We start from the raw sequence: 7319 nt of genomic DNA, 5'->3' as shown, positions 1-7319 counted from the left end.
GGTCGACTTTTCATCTCTATACTTGGAAGCTACCTTTATTAAAACACATAAACCTGTCATTTGACGCCAAAATAATTCCTATACAATCTACACATCCTTCAGTAGGTCTGCGACATTTCCTGATTGGCTAAAGGCCATGCCAATCAGTGATTGCTTTACCGGCCTGACTCATTTTATAAGCTGTACTATTTCCTATAGTTCATTTTCCAGACGGTTCTGCTATGATTAGTGTTTGGCGAAAAGCTTCAGTAGATATTTCTTTTGCAACATCTCAACCAACAATTGGTCCAGTTATCAACGCTATTTTCAAGTTTTGAACAACTCGACTTTCAAGATCTACGTATCTACATGGGCCGATGTTTCCATTTATCAACGTTGTATTTTGAGATCTGTACAAGAACTCAGCTAACAGATGTTTCCGCATATAAAAGCTATCTTCAAATATTTGATATTAGCATCTTCTTTGAATTAGCTTGGAACAGCTCTTGGACATTGGCGTTTCGTCTCAGTGGGTTTAAATAAGCTATTGAACTTAACATATTCTCTCAGTTGTTTGGAACAGCTGTTAGATATTAGCATCTCATCACAGTTGGTTTGTATCAGCTATTGGATATTAGCCCCTCCTTCCACTTAGCTTAATCAACTATTGAACATTCGCTTCTACTCTCAGTTGGTTTGAACAGCTATTTGACATTAGCATTTCCTTTCAGTTGATTTGATTAAGTTATTGGTCACTAGAATATCCGATTATTTGGTTTGGAATAGCTATTGGATATTAGAATTTAATTTCAGTTGGTTTAAATCAGCTATTGGAAACTAGCGTGTTTCAAGAAACACGAAAAAATCAATGAAACATTGTATAGTTTAACGCCTCTGTTACATTGTGCTATAAAGCACATCAGTAGCTTTACGTAAAAGAAATGGGACGAGAAAAGAGCAACATGTAAAATAATTATTCAAACACGATAAAAATCTCGTATTTGATGTTTATTTGCTATTTTTACAAATATCTACACCATATTTTAAATAATATTTTCTTAGCATGGTTATCATTATAAGCAAATGTTTTCATGTAGGATGTTATATACTTTTATTGTTCTTTTTATTTTTCTAATATTTTTAGTTAATTTTCAGAAATGTGAAAAATTATCACGACTGAAAATGTTTCGATCCAGAAAACTGCATACTTAAAAAAATGCTATTTATACTTAACGGTGGTTTAATTTGATAAGACGTCAAACAACATCATTCAGCAAATCGTTTTTGTGCACCTTTGTATCTAAAGAAGTATTGTAAACTTTATAACTTAGTAACATGATCAACATGTTAAAAGGTATAACTTGTTTCTCGAGATAATTCAAAAATTATGCTTCAGTGAGAATAAAATATTCTAAAGACATGATATTAATGAGTTTGAAAAATGAAAACATGTGAAGGACCATCTAGCATTGATAGTACTTGGTCCTTTCAATTACAAACTTTCAAAAATGCTGAAGAATACAAACAATAAATATAGAGTACCTTAATGCTCGCGTCCTTCTTTATAGGAAACGTCAGTGGTTGCGCCCCTAGTAATAGAAAATAATACTTAGTGATACACAGTTGAAACAAAGCTACTAAAAGCTGGTTTGGTAGACAAGGAAAAGAATGAAAGGTTAAGTGTTGTCTGTAAAATCTTGACTTAAGTTCTAAAGCTTACTACATTGAACTAAATGTAACTTGGGGTTTTCATTTATTGAAATATTGTTGTTATTGCTTTGCTGGTATGTATTATAGAGTAACTACATTATACGAAAAGGACTTTTAAGAAAGTTTTAAAAATAAGATTTTAAGGCATCATAGTGCAAGAACGTTCGGCACAATATAAATATCTATAACGTCAATGGAAAATATTCTAACCGTACATGCAGACGGTGATTTCATTCCTTTTGTATTACTATCTTCGGTAACAAAAACCGCATAGATGAACTTATGTAATTCATTCATAGGGATGAGTATTATTTTCTAACTTATATATAATTTTTAAGAGAATTAACTAAATAATAGCGGCTGCTCTAATTAACATTTCAGTAAGATATATATATTGTTTCAACTTCTAGTAATAAATACACAAAAACCACACAATTGACTCCACAGCCCTAAAATATGTATGATGTTTGATTTTCGTTTGACACTAACTATCCTGAAACGACTAGATTGATCCACTGATTGGCCTAAAAACAAGCGCATACACACATACACACTACGCTTACACGTACAAGTGGCATCAACACAATTTCTAGCTGTAGTTGAAGTTTTATGAAGAAATATTTGTAACACCTTAGTTTATAATTGTTTCAACGAACAAACAATACACAATAAATCATTAAACGTGTTCTCACTTAACCGTTTACTTTTGTTATACTGTATGGGCTGTTCTTGGATAATATTGTTATCTTGGCAAATGAATGACAATATTTATGTTTAGCTCTGCCTTGGTGAAGACAGCTCTGTATTGCTAGTAACAATAAATATTATTTAAACCATTAGCCTTTGTTGGACGAACTGACGACAAGCCTATCACTTAATTACTATAGAAATACTTTAATAAGAGTTTTAACACCTGTCTTACGACAAATGAGGTAAAATTTTGTACTAGTGGTAGTATCACCAAAAAATCGATCTTGCGGAAATGATACTAAACGAAAGTACCAGTGATAAGGATTTCACAGCTTTTTTAGAGTAAAATATTAAGTATAGATGAAGATATGGCTACACAAAGATCGATGTATCAAGGAATATTAGCTATTTATTGGAAAAGTTAGATAACTGCAATTATAAACAGCCTCATTCGAAAAACGTTTATAAATTACTGTATGTATCAAGCTAAAGCATAAGGTAGTCTATTGGTTTTGATACCGATTTTACATAAACGTAAAATGTCGTCATTTTGTAGTGAAGTACACAGTGGAGTTAATAACACACTTCACTAGATAGAACACAGCTGAAGTTTTGATTGTACTTCAATTATATTTTTCTTTGACTTCTTACTGGATACGATTTGTTTTCTTATGTTAAGCAATAATTGGTTTGCATCATCGAGTAAGATAACAGAGCATATTTTCTTTAGTACTGTAATACTGAAGGTAATTATACGACTTGCTTCATAAATAGAATTAAAGGATTCACTTTTACATGATATTCGACTTGGTAAATACATCGTCAAAGAAGCATCTATTCCGAAAAAGTCTCTGACATCATTTACATGTTACATTCTTTCATGTCGTATTCACTTCCTTTGTCATCACCACCTCATCTTAGTTATCTTCAATTGAGGCCAAGAGGTCATTATCCATGTCGTTATTTTCATCATGCACAACTTCATCATTGATATTCACAATATTCTCATTGTAATTTGGCCGTGGTCGTTTTCTTCGACCGATTATTGTATTATTGGTACTTGCCAATACACTTTTTCAGTTGCCTTGCTTTCTTCCACGTCTCCGACTAAATTTAGCAGAAATTGATCATCCAACTCATTCACAGCCACAACGAGAACATGATAAGAATTTTGAATATTTACATTTGTAAGATAAAGGTTCCATTCTGAACTAGAACTGCAAGTTTTTAACAGTCGCCTGCAATTTCGATCCATTCGTATGTATGTCAATTTTGCACTAATAACAAATCGTTAATTACTTTACACACGTATTTTACCACATTTCCTCGGATCGTTAGAATACTAACATTAGGATATCCTGTTACCTAAGTAACTGTGCGCATTTCTTTATTGGCTTATTTCAATTCCAAACATAATTGTAGGATATATGTATATATATAAAACTAAGTTTAATATATGTAGACATTACTACACCTTAAAGAGAATTTATGTATATAATAGATATATTCATTACTTATCTTTCACACTATTTACACATACCTATTCCATAAACATGAAAATATGAAAATTGTTTTTGCTTTTAACATTAAATATTTTCGTTTTATTTTTGAACATTGTCCTCTTGGGTAAGTTTGTTGGCTTATAATGCTAAAATTCGTTGTTATTTTTTCGATAGTCGCGATAGGCAGAGCACAGATAGCCTATTTTGTAGTTTGCGCTTAACAACAAACAAACAAAAAACTCTTTGATGACTTAGTTATTTTCCACTTTATCTTATTTATGAGTATCATTATTTGTAAAGTTAAATAATTCCATATTTTTGTCATAAATATAATTGTGAAAATGAAACATCTACATTAACATGTATAACATATGCATATTTCACCAAGATATCCATTAATTTGAAAACCGATGCACATTAAACGATTTTTTTATCTTCTCCTAGCGTTGATATCTGTATTCATAATTTTATGTACCAAAACATGACTTTATGACGTACGAGCATGCAACGTCGTGTTCAATGCAATAGAAGCACATGCCATCTCGCAATATTATTGGGAGAGTGGGGAGGGGGGTACCGTCACGTGGCGTACCATTATCCACTCGCTCTCTCAAAATTTAGTAAGCGTTAATGGAAACTAAACAGACTACCACTTCATAGTTTACACCTATTATGTGCAACTTTATGAGTTATTATGGTGTTACTAACTTTCTCATTTCCTCACAACACAAGTTTACGACACTGATAGAAGTGCAATGACAGTTTAATCGTGAAATGGAAAAACGCTATAAATAATTTTGTATGGATAGTTTCTGAAGTCTATACACAAAACTCATGTGTTTAGTTTTGATTTTAGCTATGACGTATTTCCTTATTATTCTGAAATTTATGATCATCAGGTGAGGCATGAGTGAATTTCTAAAACCAAAATATATATCCGTGGATAATATTTATATCAGAGGTGAAACCAAAATATATATCCGTGGATAGTATTTATGACACAGGTGAAACCAAAATATATATCCGTGGATAATGTTTATGTCAGAGGTGAAACCAAAATATATATCCGTGGATAATGTTTATGTCAGAGGTGAAACCAAAATATATATCTGTGGATAGTATTTATATCAGAGGTGAAACCAAAATATATATCCGTGGATAATGTTTATGTCAGAGGTGAAACCAAAATATATATCCGTGGATGATATTTATATCAGAGGTGAAACCAAAATATATATCCGTGGATAATATTTGTATCAGAGGTGAAACCAAAATATATATCCGTGGATAATGTTTATGTCAGAGGTAAAACCAAAATATATATCCGTGGATAATGTTTATGTCAGAGGTGTGTTAGATATAAAAAATAGAGAATTTTGAGAAGCATGAATTGAAAACTTTTGTTAGTATAAGTTTCACGTTTTAAAAATATTATTTCAGAGGGTTTGCTGTTTTTTATGATTGTTGTAAAATAAAGACCGAAATGCCCTCTCAAAAATGTTAAGTGTACTTAATGGACTATATAAGAACACGTTTTTTCACATATCAGTTGCACTCATAGAAAATATACATACAATAATTCATATATATATATATATATATATATATGTAAATTTCCCTAAACATACTTATAAGCCGATGCTTATTGAGTAGGAAATTATTTTCCCAATGCATTCTAAATTATTTGGAAAATACTTTGATGAACAACATTTTTAACTTAAAGCGGAAAAAGGTTATATAAATATTTCTGTATTTGCATATCACTTGATAAGGAAAGGATAGCTTATCATTCAATATATGATGTGATTAAACCTAAACATTTACACGATTTCTGAAGGAGAAAGGCACTCAGCGAGTGTCGTCAGTTCATGGCACTCATTGATACGTGATTTCAAAAGATGAAAACCAATCACCAAGAGTCGATAATTCTGGTCACTTATGATAAGCGCGTAATTAATAATTTCAAGTTAGTGTTCAAGATTTTTAACGTTAATCAATCACTAACAGTTTCTCTACCTTGAAAATTAATTTTTTTCTGCGAGCTTTTGTCTCCTGTGTCGAATATTTTGACATGCAACTATTTACTGAACAATGCTGAAAATATTCCTTATTGTTCAGTGCACGATTATCGTCGCCGGTATGGGTATAAAGCCCTAACCTGACGAAAAGTCTTATATATTTAATTTAATAATGTGAGATGTAATAAAAAAAGCGTACACCAATAATGTTGAAGACGTATCAGAATATTAGTTAACCCAGATTACGTGATTATTCTCATCTGCAGCTAATCTATACCCATGTGTTCATGAAAAACTCACGTGCACACACACACACACATATATGTCAAATCAATACACAGAACAAGCAGTATCAAAAACAAGACTTCAAAGTAAAATGATATTGTTATAGTAACGGACTATATGAATTTGTCATGGCAGATTTAAGACCTTGCGAAATATATTTAGATAAAATGTTGTAATTAAAAGAGTGATTAATTTCCAGCTCAACTGAGGATAAAGCTTCGAAACTTTGGAGTCTCATTTAAGAATAATTCACTATCCACCTAAGACTTAAGTGCACCCAAAAAGAATGAGTAAACGTGTTCCCATAGCAACTATTACGCAAACAAATTTTAATTAAGAACTTTACTGCGTCTTTGAATGAGGATTCCTACGAGAACAATCAACTTGATCAAGAAAATCCAGAGGGAGAAAATAAAAGTTCCATACAGAATTAAAAGATAAAAACAATCGTCGTTGTTTAACAATAAAGGTTTAAATTATTCTCAGAATTTAACATATATAATGAGATTTGTCATTTCTTTATTCTTAAGCTCACATAATTGTGAAACAAATTAAGTTAGTGATTCGACAGTCTAAAACAAATTATATTATATGACCTCTAAGGTCCTATTACTGCACTAAGAAAACAGTAATGGGCAGTATTTGAGTCGGTAGCACATTATGTTAATGTAATAATGACAAACAATGGTTTATAAGCATAATAAAGTGATTTATTTTGGGGTAAACATATTATATGTTTCGAAAGAGCATTGGCCTATCTTCTTCGGGTATGTAGTATGTTCCCCTCAAAATAAATCACTTCATTATGTTTATGAATCTTTACTTTCCAACTTATTATTAGTAATGTGCAATGTTCAGAGGAAAATTTGTGAAATTATAAAGTTGAATTGTTGAAAATTCAATAATAATAATAATAAAACATATATAAATAGCACATATATTATTATTTTAGACTGTAATAAATAAACCTTTGATATTACTTGTTTGTTTGTTGAATTTTGCACAAAACCACTCGAGCACTATTTGGACTAGCTGTCCCTAATTTAGAAATTATAAACTAGAGGAAAGGCAACTGGTCAACACTACCCACCGCCAACTCTTTGGCTACTCCAATCGAGTAGTGGAACTGACCACC

Source organism: Limulus polyphemus, unplaced genomic scaffold (genome assembly GCF_000517525.1).
Source record: "Limulus polyphemus unplaced genomic scaffold, Limulus_polyphemus-2.1.2 Scaffold8, whole genome shotgun sequence".
Taxonomy (NCBI): domain Eukaryota; kingdom Metazoa; phylum Arthropoda; class Merostomata; order Xiphosura; family Limulidae; genus Limulus; species Limulus polyphemus.
The sequence above is the reverse complement of the archived record's forward strand: the minus strand, read 5'-3'. Positions refer to the sequence as shown.